The sequence below is a fragment of the Theropithecus gelada genome, chromosome 11 (assembly GCF_003255815.1).
Source record: "Theropithecus gelada isolate Dixy chromosome 11, Tgel_1.0, whole genome shotgun sequence".
NCBI lineage: Eukaryota > Metazoa > Chordata > Mammalia > Primates > Cercopithecidae > Theropithecus > Theropithecus gelada.
The window spans coordinates 82580810-82593871 of record NC_037679.1 but is presented as its reverse complement, the minus strand read 5'-3'; the positions used below and the strand labels follow the sequence as shown (position 1 = coordinate 82593871).

The 13062-nt window shown below is 50.0% G+C and overlaps 1 protein-coding gene and 1 long non-coding RNA gene across 3 annotated transcripts in view; one reads left to right on the top strand and one right to left on the bottom strand.

The window, feature by feature from the left end:
* Positions 1-9871: 9871 nt before the first annotated feature.
* On the bottom strand, positions 9872-10698 carry LOC112634604. Its single transcript, XR_003121796.1, has 2 exons — positions 10538-10698; positions 9872-10130 (listed from the first exon to the last, which is right to left on the bottom strand). It is a non-coding gene; the product is annotated as an uncharacterized LOC112634604 (long non-coding RNA).
* The window catches only part of SBNO1 (strawberry notch homolog 1), an 80920-nt gene continuing 78300 nt past the window's right edge, over positions 10443-13062 (top strand). Inside the window, exon 1 of one of the 2 annotated variants that reach the window (XM_025402224.1) lies at positions 10443-10952. The gene's annotated coding sequence lies outside the window, so the exon portion shown is untranslated. The remainder of the gene's footprint in view (positions 10953-13062) is intronic. The other variant, XM_025402226.1, reaches the window with a different exon arrangement.

The following is a 13062-nucleotide window of genomic DNA, read 5'->3' as shown; positions in this document are numbered from 1 at the left end:
CATATCTCACACCTGTAATCTCAGCACTTTGGGAGGCCAAAGTGGGCAGATCACCTGAGTTCAGGAGTTCACAACCAGCCTGACCAACATGGGGAAACCCTGTCTCTACTAAAAATACCAGCTGCTCAGGAGGCTGAGGCAGGAGAATCACTTGAACCTGGGAAGAGGAGGTTGTGATGAGCCAGGATCGCATCATTGCACTCCAGTCTGGGCAACAAGAGCGAAACTCCGTCTCTAAAAAAAAAAATTATTTTATGTCTGTCTGTGGTGGCTCACGCCTATAATCCCACCATTTTGAGAGGCCAAGGCAGGTGGATCATTTGAGGTCAGGAGTTTAAGACCAGCCTGGCTAACATGGTGAAACCCCGTCTCTACTAAAAATACAAAAATTAGCAGAGCATGGTGGTGCACACCTGTAGTCCCAGCTACTTGCGGGTCTGACACAGGAGAATCGCTTGAACCCAGAAGGCAGAGGTTGCAGTGAGCTGAGATCATGCCACTTCACTCTAGCCTGGGCAACAGAGCGAGATGCTGTCTCAAAATAAACACAAATAAATGAAATAAAAATTATCATTTTATTATAAAATCACATGGAAAATGTATTTATTGATGAGCAAGGGCAGGTTGTTTTTGTTTTTTTGTTTTTGAGACAGGGTCTCAAATGTTACCCAGGCTGTGGTGCGGGGGTGCCATCACAGGTCACTGCAGCCTCAACCTCCCAAGCTCAAGCGATCTTCCCACCTCAGCGTTCCGAGTGACTGGGGTGACAGGCGTACACCACCACACCTGGCTATTTTTTGCAGTTTTTGTAGAGACAGGGTCTTGCCATGTTGCCCAAGCTGGTCTCTAAGTCCTGGTCTCAAATGATCTGCCCGCCTCCACCTCCCAGCATTCTGGGATTACAGGTATGAGCCATGGCACCTGGCCCAGAATGTGGTTTTTCTTAATTTTTTCCTGTGTGGGCTTTTTTTTCTTTTTTTAGTCTTAAATAGGTGAGTTTGAAGGAATGAATGAATATCATCATTTTGGTTCTGGGAGATGTTCTTAATAGATGTATGATTTGCTGGTTACTGTAACCAAATACTGCAAACTAAGCGGCTTAAGCCACAGAAATGTATTGTCATACAGTTCTGGGGGCCAGAAGTTCGAAATCAAAGTGTTGGCGGGTTGGTTCCTCCTGAATGCTGTGAGCAGTGGTCTCTCTCATGCCTCTCCCATAGCTTCTGGTGGTGAGCAGACAATCAGACGTTCCCTGGCTTGTAGAAGGTAGAAGTAGCACCCAGATCTGTGCCTGCATCTTCACAGTGTTCTCCCTCTACAAGGACACTGTTATGTTGGATTAAGGCCAATGACCTCATTTTAGCTTGATTAGATCTGTAAAAACATCTCCAAATAAGGTCTCATTCTGAGGTACTGGGGGTTAGAGCAGGACTTCAACATATGAAATTGTGGGGGACATAATGCAACCCACAGCAAGAGTGTTATTAAAAAAATAATTTAGGTTTTTTTTTGTTTTTTTTTTTTTTGGAGACAGAGCGTTGTTCTTGCTGCCCAGGCTGGAGTGCAGTGGCGCAATCTCTGCTCACCGCAACCTCTGCCTCCTGGGTTCAAGTGATTCTCCTGCCTCAGCCTCCTGAGTAGCTGGGATTACAGGCATGTGCCACCACGCCCAGGTAATTTTGTATTTTTAGTAGAGACGGGATTTCTCCACGTTGGTCAGGCTGGTCTTGAACTCCGGACCTCAGGTGATCCGCCGGCCTCAGCCTCCCAAACTGCTGTGATTACAGGTGTGAGCTACAGCGCACAGCTTAATTTAGGTATTTTTAAGGCCAGGTGTGGTGGTTCATACCTGTAATACCAGTGCTTTGGGAGGCTAAAGTGGGAGGATCACTTGAGGCCAGGAATTCAAGATCAGCCTGGGTAACATAGGGAGGCCTTGTCTCCATAAAAAATTTACAAATTTGAACAGGCACAGTCTCATGCCTGTAATCCCAAAGTTTTGGAGACAGAGCATTGTTCTTGTTGCCCAGGCTGGAGTGCAGTGGCGCAATCTCTGCTGAGGCAGAGGTGGGTAGATCACTTGACGTCAGAAGCTCGAGACCAGACTGGCCAACATGGTGAAACCCCATCTCTATTAAAAATACAAAAATTAGCCGGGTGTGACTGCGCACGCCTGTAATTCCAGCTACTTGGGACACTGAGGCAGGAGAATTGCCTGAACCTGGGAGGCAGAGGTTGAAGTGAGCCGAGATCGCGCCACTGCACTCCAGCCTGGGTGACGGAGTGAGACACTGTCAAAAAAAAAAAATTAGCCAGGCATGGTGGCAGGCACCTGTAATCCGATACTCAGGAGGCTGAGGCAGGAGAATCACTTGAGCCCAGGAGACGGAGGTTGCAGTGTGCTGAGATCATGCCACTGCACTCCAGAATGGGTGACAGAGTGAGACTCAGTCTCAGAAAGAAAAAAAACAAGTTTACAAATTAGCCCGATATGGTGGCACATGCCTGTAGTCCCAGTTACTCAGGAGGCTGGGGTTGAAAAGATTGCTTGAGCCCCTGAGTTCAAGGCTGCAGTGAGCCATGATCTCACCACTTATTCCAGCCTGGGTGACAGAGCAAGACCCTGTCACAAAAAACAAAACAAAATGTTTAGATATTTTAAATGTGACTTAAGGGAAAGTTTACAAACATTAACAGCAATGTTTCCATTATAAAAACATAAAAATCGTCCTTGGGTTTTTTTTTTTTTTTTGAGACAGTCTTGCTCTGTTGCCTGGTGGCATGATCTCGGCCTATTGCAACCTCCGCCTCCCAGGTTCAAGCGATTTTGTGATCCCAGCTACTCTTGCCTCAGCCACCCGAGTAGCTGAGATCACATGTGCATGCCACTACACCTGGCTAATATTTGTATTTTTAGTATGTACAGATGGGGTTTCACCATATTGGCCAGGCTGGTCTCCTTTTTTTTTTTTTTTTTTTTTGAGGCAGGGTGTCGAGTAGTTGGGACTACAGGTGCTATGATTGTGCCACTGCGCTCCAGCTCAGCCTGGGCAACAGACAACAGACAGTGGGAATGCCTACTTTCTTGGGACAACTTGAGTTCGTATCAGTCCATACTCAAAAAAGGTAGATAATCGGGGCCAGTAAAAACCTTTAAAGCTTAATTTAAATTGATAATTGAAGCTTTCAGCATTGTAATTCAGTTAGTATCTGTATTGTTCCGGATTGTTTTGGATTGTAAACAAGGGAAACTCAACTAAATCTGATTCAAGAAAATAAGGGAAGGTATTGATTTTTTATTCATTATTTTTTCAAGATTTCAGGATTTCACTCTGTCACCCAGGCTGGAGTTCACACAGTGGCACAAAGATGGTTCACTGCAGCATCGACCTCCTGGACTCAAGGGATTCTGTGTCTCAGCCTCCCGAGTAGCTGGGACCATACATGTGTGCCACCATGCCCAGCCAATTTTCTTGATTTTATTTTTGTAGAGATGGGGTCTCACTATGTTGCCCAGGCTGGTCTCAAATTCCTGGCCTCAAGGAATCCTCCTGTCTTGGCCTCCCAAAGTGTTGGGATTACCAGCATGAGTCACTGCACTCAGCCCCTGGCCTGTTTTTTGTTTTTTGGTTTTTTTTGAGACTGAGTCTTCCTCTGTCACCTAGGCTGGAGTGCAGTGGTGCGATCTCAGCTCACTGCAACTTCTGCCTCCGGGTTCAAGCAATTCTCCTGCCTCAGTCTCCCGAGCAGCTGGGATTACAGGAGCCTGCCACCATGCCCAGCTAATTTTTTTGTGTGGGGTTTTTTTTTTTTTTTTTTTTTTTTTTTTTGAGACAGAGTCTCGCTCTGCAGCCTAGGCTGGAGTGCAGTGGCCGGATCTCAGCTCACTGCAAGCTCCGCCTCCCGGGTTCACGCCATTCTCCTGCCTCAGCCTCCCGAGTAGCTGGGACTACAGGCGCCCGCCACCTCACCCGGCTAGTTTTTTGAATTTTTTTTAGTAGAGATGGGGTTTCACCGTGTCAGCCAGGGTGGTCTCGATCTCCTGACCTCGTGATCCGCCCGTCTCGGCCTCCCAAAGTGCTGGGATTACAGGCTTGAGCCACCGCGCCCAGCCTTGTGTGGGATTTTAGTAGAGATGGGGTTTCGCCATGTTGGCCAGGCTGGTCTTGAACTCCTAACGCCAGGTGATCCACCTGCCTTGGCCTCCCAAAGTGGTGGGATTACAGGAGTGAGCCACCGTGCCTGGGCTGTATTAACTCTCTTTTTTTTTTTTTTTAAGACCAAGTCTCCCTCTGTAGCCCAGGCTGGAGTGCAGTGGCATGACCCTGGCTCATGGCAGCTTCCGCCTCCGGGGTTCAAGTGATTCTCCTGCCTCACCCTCCCGAGTAGCTGGGATTACAGGTGCCTGCCGCCACACCCGGCTCTTTTTTTTTTTTTAAGATGGAGTCTCACTCTGTCACCCAGGCTGGAGTGCAGTGGCATGATCTCAGCTCACTGCAACTTCTGCCTCCAGGGTTCAAGTGATTCTCCCGCCTCAGCCTCCCGAGTAGCTGGGATTACAGGAGCCTGCCACCACCATGTCCAGCTAATTTTTTTGTGTGGGTTTGTTAGTAGAAACGGGGTTTTGCCATGTTGGCCAGGCTGGTCTGGAACTCCTAACCTCAGGTGACCCACCTGCCTTGGCCTCCCAAAGTAGTGGGATTACAGGAGTGAGCCACTGTGCCCGGCCTATATTGACTCTCTCTCTTTCTTCTTTTCTTTTTTTTTTTGTTTGAGACTGAGTCTCCCTCTGTAGCCCAGGCTGGAGTGCGGTGGCACGATCTCGGCTCACAGCAGCTTCCGCCTCCTGGGTTCAAGTGATTCTCCTGCCTCACCCTCCCAAGTAGCTGGGATTACAAGTGCCCACCACCACGCCCAGCTTTTTTTGTTTTGTTTTGTTTTGTTTTGAAATGGAGTCTCACTATGTCACCCAGGCTGGAGTGCAGTGGCGCGATCTAGGTTCACTGCAACCTCCACCCCGCCGGGTTCAAGGGATTCTCCTGCCTTAGCCTCACGAGTAGCTGGGATTACAGGTGCCTGCCATCGTGCCTGGCTAATTTTTGTATTTTTAGTAAGGACGGGGTTTCATCATCTTGGCCAAGTTAGTCTTGAACTTCTGACCTCGTGATCCACCCGCCTCAGCCTCCCAAAGCACTGGGATTACAGGCGTGAGCCACTGCGCCCAGCCAATTTTTTGTATTTTTAGTAGAGACGGGGTTTCACCATGTTGGCTAGGCTGGTCTTGAATTCCCGACCTCAGGTGATCCACCCACCTTGGCCTCCCAAAGTGCTGGGATTACAGGCATGAGCCACTGCGCCCAGCCCAGCCTGTATTAACTCGTTTTCTTTTTTTTTTTTTTTTTTTTGTATTGACTCGTATATCAAAAAAGTTAAGGCTGAGCATGGTGTTCCTACCCATAATCCCAGCACTTTTGGAGGCCAAAGCGGGAGGATCACTTGAGTTCAGGAGTTCGAGACCAGCCTAGGCAACATGGTGAGACTTTGTCTCTATAAAAAGAAAACCAGGGCCAAGTGCGGTGGCTCCCACCTGTAATCCCAGCACTTTGGGAGGCCGAGGCGGGTGGATCACCTGAGGTTGGGAGTTCGAGACCAGCCTGATCAAAAAGGTGAAACCCCATCTCTACTAAAAACACAAAAATTAGCCAGGCATAATGGCAGGTGCCTGTAGTCCCAGCTACTTGGGAGGCTGAGACAGAGAACTGATTAAACCCAGGAGGCAAAGGTTGCAGTGAGCTGAGATCATGCCACTGCACTTCAATCTGAGCAATGGAGTAAGACTCCATCTCAAAAAAAAAAAAAAAAAAATAGAAAAAAGAAAACAAGAAAACCGAAAAACCAAAAAAGCTCAGGGCTAGAAATCGCTTCAGGTTTGACAGGGTCCCAGGACTCAGCAGATGTCATCAGAATCCAGTGCCTCCCCATCCCACCTAAGTCTTTGCCCTGCTGTTCTCGGGGTTGACCTCATTATCAGCGTGGCCTCCTGCCCCACAGGGCCTCTGCCCCAGCTTCCCAACACTGTCTTAGCAACATCAGAGGCAAGTGAGTATCGTTTTCCTGATATTTTCAATGCAAAGTACTAGAATTGTGACTCACTGGCCTGGCACTAAATCGATCACTATGGCCTGGCTGTGGATCCAGTATTCTCATCAGCTAGACCTGGCTTGCACGCTCAATTCTGGAGTGATGTGTATGAGACATGGTTAGCGCTCTCCAAACCACATGGACTTTGAGAGAGGGAGATAAAACTAAGATGAGGCTCTCTGAAGAAAGAACCATAGACTCTAGGCAGTCAAAAACAGTAACTGTCTACCACGGTGTTTGCCATCTTGAATAATCCAATAGATGGCTTTAGCCACACACTGGTGCTCTCTGCTGCATTAGACATTGCTGGTGCTAGTGTCTCTGAATTAGAGAGTGACCTTATGGGGGCTGTGATTGCTCCTGGTGTCTCAGGGGAGGATTTGGCATGATAAGGCTAGTTCAGCGAGTGTGCAGAAAACTGCAAACTGGGTATAGCTGATGCTATTGGACAGAAGTGCAGCTGCCAGGGTGAAGAAGTGTTGCTGGGATGACTACTCCCTTGCATCTATGATATAATCTCTCCTTGATTCTGCTTTGACCTCTCTGATTGACCTTTCTCAGGCTCACTGGATGCTCACTTTTTTTTTGAGGAGTCTCGCTCTGTCACCAGGCTGGAGTGCAGTGGTGTGATCTTGGCTAACTGCAATCTCCATCTCCTGGGTTGAAGTGATTATCCTACCTCAGCCTCCTGAGTAGATGGGATTACAGGCTCATGCCACCACACCCAGCTGATTTTTGTTATTTTTAGTAAAGATGGGATTTCACCAGGTTGGACAGGATGTTTTCAATCTCTTGATCTCATGATCCTCCTGTCTTGGCCTCCCAAAGTGCTGGGACACAGGCGTGAGCCACCGCACCCGGCCTGGTGCTCACTTCTTTTTTTTTCTTGTTGTTGAGACAGAGTCTTGCTCTGTTGCCCAGGTTGGAGTGCAATGGCGCCATCTCCACTCACCGTAACTTCCGCCATCTGTGTTCAAGCGATTCTCTTGCCTCAGCCTCCCAAGTAGCTGGGATTACAGGCACGTGCCACCACGCCTGGCTAATTTTTTGTATTTTTTAGTACAGACAGGGTTTCACCATGTTGGCCAGGCTGGTCTCGAACTCCTGACCTTGTGATCCACCCACCTTGGCCTCCGAAAGTGCTGGGATTACAGATATGAGCCACTGCACCTGGCCTGGTTCTCACTTCTTAGACACAGAACCTCAGCTCTGCTTCTGGCTCTCCTCTCTGCATTGTCTCCTAGTTTTTTTTTTAGACAAAGTCTCACTCTGTTGCCCAGGCTGGAGTGCAGTGGCATGATCTCAGCTCATTGCAATCTCCACCTCCTGGGTTCAAGTGATTCTCCTACCGTAGCCTCCCAAGTAGTTGGGATTACAGGTGCCCACCACCACACCTGGCTAATTTTTGTATTTTCAGTAGAGACAGGGTTTCACCATGTTGGCAAGGCTGGTCTTGAACTCCTGACCTCAGGTGATGCACGCACCTTTGCCTCCCAAAGTGCCTGGATTACAGGTGTGAACCACCGTGCCTAGCCTCTCCTAGTATAGTTTTATCTCATCTCACATTAATCTCCATCTGGATCCCCAAGCTGTAGAGTTCAGTTGCTTCCTAAGTATCTCCACTTGGATGTCCCAAAAGTCCCTCATCCTCAAAATTCCTTATGATTTACTTTGGTGGCGTCCAGTGAACAACACTTCCCACTAGTCATACCCTTGTGTTGCCTTTCCCGAGTCGAATTTGGCTGCCTTGTTAACCAATGGAATGTGATGTAACATCACTGTCAGTTGCAAGCCTAAGAATTTTTTTTTTTTTTTTTCCAGACAGAGTTTTGCCAGGCACAGTGGCTCATGCCTGTACTACCAGCACTTTGGGAGGCTGAGGCAGGTGGATCACCTGAGGTCAGGAGTTTGAGACCAGCCTGGCCAATATGGTGAAACTCCATCTCTACTAAAAATACAAAACTAGCTGGGTGTGGTGGCACACGCCTGTAGTCCCAGCTACTCGGGAGGCTGAGACAGGAGAATTGCTTGAACCTGGGAAGCAGAGGCTGCAGTGAGCCGAGATTGCACCATTGCACTCCAGCCTGGGTGAGATAGAGTGAGACCCCGTCTCAATAAATACATAAATAAATAAATAAATAAATAAATAAATAAATAAGGCCCGGTGCAGTGGCTCACGCCTGTATTCCCAGCACTTTGGGAGGCTGAGGCGGGCAGATCACCTGAGTTTGAGACCAGTCTGGCTAACATGGTGAAACCCTGCTTCTTCTAAATATACAAAAAATTAGCCGAGCGTCATGGTGGGCACCCGTAATCCCAGCTACTCGGTAGGCTGAGGCAGGAGAATCGCTTGAATCTGGGAGGCGGAGGTTGCAGTGAGCTGAGATCATGCCATTGCAAACCGGCTTGGGCAACAAGAGCAAAACTCTGTCTCAAAAAAAAAAAAATTAAAAAAATAGAGTTTCACTTTGTTACCCAGCCTGGAGTGCAGTGGCACGATTATTGCTCACTGTAGCCTCAAACTTCTTGGCAATCAAGTGATTCTCCTACCTCAGCCTCCTGAGTAGCTGGGATTAGGTATCACACTTGGCTAATTAAAAGTTTTTTGTCGAGGCTGGGCGTGGTGGCTCATGCCTGTAATCCCAGCACTTTGGGAGGCCAAGACGGGCGGATCACGAGGTAGACGGCAACCACCCTGGCTGACATGGTGAAACCCCGTCTTAACTAAAAATATAAAAAATTAGCCGGGCGTGGTGGTGGGCGTCTGTAGTCCCAGCTACTCGGGAGGCTGAGGCAGGAGAATGGCGTGAACCCAGGAGGCAGAGCTTGCAGTTAGCGGAGATCGTGCCACTGTACTCCAGCCTGGGCAACAGAGCGACACTCTGTCTCAAAACAAAAACAAAAATAAAATAAGTTTTTTGTCGAGATGAGGTTGTATTTTGTTACCCAGTCTGGTCTCAAACTCCTGGCTGGCTGAGATCCCCGTTTCAGCCTCCTAAAGTGTTGGGATTAGAGGCGTGAGCCGCCACACCTGGCCTGTGCCTAAAGTTTGTTTTTTGTTTGTTTGTTTTTTAGACGGATTCTCGCTCTGTCGCCCAGGCTGGAGTGCAATGGCATGATCTAGGCTCACTGCAACTTCCGCCTCCTGGGTTCAAGCGATTCTCCTGCCTCAGCCTCCCGAGTAGCTGGGATTACAGGTGCCCACCACCACGCCTGGCTACATTTTGTATTTTTAGCAGAGATGGGGTTTCACCATGTTGGCCAGGCTGGTCTGGAACTCCTGACCTCAGGTGGTCCGCCCACCTCGGCCTCCCAAAGTGCTGGGATTACAGGCGTGAGCCACTGCGCCCGGTGTAAAATATTTTTGTCTTTTATAGGTTTTTTTCCTATGTGTGTGAGAGGATTAAATGAAATAATGATTAGTAAAGCGATTAGTCATCACTTTAAAAATATTTATAAACGTATACATAAATATATAATACATATTTATGTGTACAAACACTAAAGTTTCCTATTCTTTCTGTGCCTACTTTTTCCTGTCATTCCCCGAATACTGTCTCTAGAAGAGTTCACACTGTAACCTCCAACTGTTCCAGCTACTTGGTTTGCTTTCAGCACAAGGCTTGTAGGATGCGCAGCCAGTAGGGGGCAAGAATCACCCAGGCGTGCTTATTACCCAAGCAACGGAGTCAAACAGCACTTTCAGAATGACTTTACAAAAGGGTTATCGACAAGGTAATATGTTTATTGCGTTAGGTAGCTTAATAAAAACGAAAAGATGAAAACAAGGAAGTGAGAAGCGGTGGGGACAGCCCTACACTTCAGTATTCATTAACTGGGAGCCCCGGTGTGTTGGGCTTGCGGGTAAGCGAGAAGACAGGCGTGGGATGGCCGAGCTCACACGCCTTAGGCTCTGATTCTAGCCGTGGACACGCCGAGGGCTCCGGGTTCCTTGAGGTTTCACTGCCAAAAAAGTGCTTTGAGCGAGCCTAACAAGCAAGGAATATGTAAACATTTTGTTTCTAGGACTAACTAGGTAACGAAGAGATTTTCCAAGTGACAGAAACGCTGCTAGGTAACTTCCTGGGCCGTAGCTGCCCACCCTAACAGGTTCTGAAAATAGCTCCAGGCCCTTAGCCTGAGTTTGAAAGCAGGCGCGGGGCGCATGCGCGCGGCCCTCCGGCCGACCTCCCGGTAGTCCTGGCACGGGGACCTTCTTCCCGACAGGCCGCGGGGAAAAAAGGGCGGAGAAACAGAATTACCGCGAGCTCTCCGTGAGCGCCGGCGGAAACAGTAGTCATGTGACTCTCCTAGGTGGCCTTCGCCTTCCCCCCTCCCCCTTCTCGGAAACCCGGCCCCCTCACCCCTCGCCCACCCCAGAGCCGCGGTAATGGACCGTTTGGGTTCCGGAATTCTCTTGGATCCAACAACTGGTACCGGGCCGAGGAGAGCCGGCGGAGTCCGTGTTTGGCGGCGAAAGCTGGGGGGTGGTCAAGATGGGGGGGAAATCATCTTCTTTCACCTAGGAGGGAGGCGGGGCGGAGAGAGGCGCAGAGAAGCGGGTGGGGGAGGAGGGAGGAAGTCACGTGAAGGCGCTGCGTGCGCGCGGCGCCTCATCCGTTGCCCCTCCCCCGCCCCTCCCGGCGGGGCGGGGGGGCTGGGGGAGGGGCGTCAAGATGGCGGCGGGGAGGTAGGCAGAGCCGGACGCCGCTGCTGCCGCCGCCACCGCCGCCTCCGCTCCAGTCGCCTCCGGTCCTTCAAACTCGCACCTCCCAGGAGGAACTGTCCTGGCGCCGGGTCCCGCGGGGAAAGTAAGTCCTTCCCTTGGCCCTTTTCTCCTTCCACACTCCCCCTCCCGGACAGCCTCCCACTCCCACCCTCCTCGGGGGGCCGTGCGGGGCCAGTCTGGGGGGACAGACACCTCGCCCCGGCTTGGGGCCTCCCTCGCCGCTCGCCGCCCCCCGCGGCCGCGCGCTCCGGGGCCCTCGGGGCTTGGTCCCGGCGGCGGCGCGGTTGTACCCGCTTCCTCCGCTCGTCAGCGCAGGGCCCTGCTGTCGCCGCTCATGGGGCTTTCGGGCTCCGGGGAGCCCCGCTGTCCCGGGCCGGAGGCACCCCCCCTTGGACCGCGGGGCAGGGTCCGTGCACGCTGACTCCACTGCCTTCGCCCCTTTGGCTTCCGCCTCACAACCCGGGGGCTGCGGGTCCGGGACCCGCGGGGAAAGTAAGGTTCAGATCCTTCCCAAGTCCTCTCTCCTGCCCCAGCATTGCTCCCGGCTCTGGGCGAGGGAGGGAGGCAGGCGACAGGGTCGTCCTTCCTAAATCTGAACCCCACAGTGGCGGTCTCGTGCATGCCCCACTCTTGGGGCGGTAGGGAAGCCGCGGTGGACACGTGCAGGCTCCTTTCACGCCTCTCTCGGCGACTCGCGTAGTTCTGCCTCGGCGGGCGAGCTCACCTCCCAGACCGTCTCTAAGAATACACACGGAGGGGAACGGCAGTTGGGAATTTGCTTACTTTGAGAGCGTTTGGCATAACGAGTATCCAGAGTTCCCCAAAGCTGTGGATACCGGTGGTTTCCCAGAAGTGGCTTGGGTTCGGTTTAACCGCTGAGGAGATTTGGATGTTCCTAAACCCTTCTGATTGTTTCCTTACCCTGGCATCTAGCTCCTCCCCTTCCCACCCTTGCTTTGTGCTTCTGTTTGGTTAATGTTTGCGGACCACTAACTTGATCCTCGCACAGAGAAGCTTTTTTCATGTGAGTGCTCCGTTTACTGTGGGAGGCTTTTGTTTTGGGGAGTCGCTGGTTGAGAAACGTGGGAAAAGAACGGGCCAGAAAATGAGAGACAAATAAAGCAACGTTTTTATCCATTGAATTTCGCAGCCAATTGTAAGTGCACCCGGAAGTTTGTACTGAACACGTGTTGAGAGAAGGTTATAAACTGGTCCCCTTTGACCTTTGAAAGTTGGCTATTATCATTTTATGTTGAGTTAAATGTTTCATGTATTTCAGACAGCCAGAATTAGGCATGGAATATGGCTTCTAAAGAGTCAGCCAGGAGGGTACAGAGAGCTGTCAAATCCAGAGTGCCCCAGCAGGAATTGTCTTAACACTTGCAGACAATTCTGTGAGCTGACAGTACAGAGGGATTCTATTTTCCACCATATTTTCTAGCAATCAGAATTGGTTTTCATAAGCGTGGGGAAAGCTATCATCGTTGCACAGAAAATAGCAGAATTTCCTACTGGTGACTTGAGTGGGACATTAATTTTGCAAAAAAGGGAACATTTTCTCTCATCTTCTAGAGAAGTTGTTTCCAAAATTTTTCCTATGGGAGACGACTTTACTTTTTTCCTCTGGCTTCTACATTTTATATTCCATTCCAACTTTGTTCCATATAATTGGCTTTATAATATTTATGTTATTTTTAAATTTTTGAGACAGGGTCCCCCTCTGTTGCTCAAGCTGGAGTACAGTGACGTGGTCATAGCTCACTGCAGCTTGAACTCTTGGACTCAAGCGATCGTCCCACTTCAGCCTCCGGAGTAGCTGGGACTACAGATGTGCACCACTACAGCAGCTGATTTGTAAAATTTTTTTGTAGAGAGGCAGGGGTCTCACCTTGTTGGGAGGCAGCTACTGGCCTCAAGCAATCCTCAGGCCTCTGCTTCCCGAAGTGGTGGGATTGCAGTCATGAGCCATTGTGCCTGGCCCCTTCAGAATCTTTTTTTTTTTTGAGACAGAGTCTCACTTTGTTACCCAGACTGGAAGGCAGTGGTACGAACTCGGCTCACCGCAACCTCTGCCTCCCGGGTTCAAGCGATTTTCCTGCCTCAGTCTCCCTAGTAGCTAGGATTGCAGGCATGCACCACCACACCTGGCTAATTTTTTTTTTTTTTTTTTTTTTTTTTTTTTTTTTTTTTTT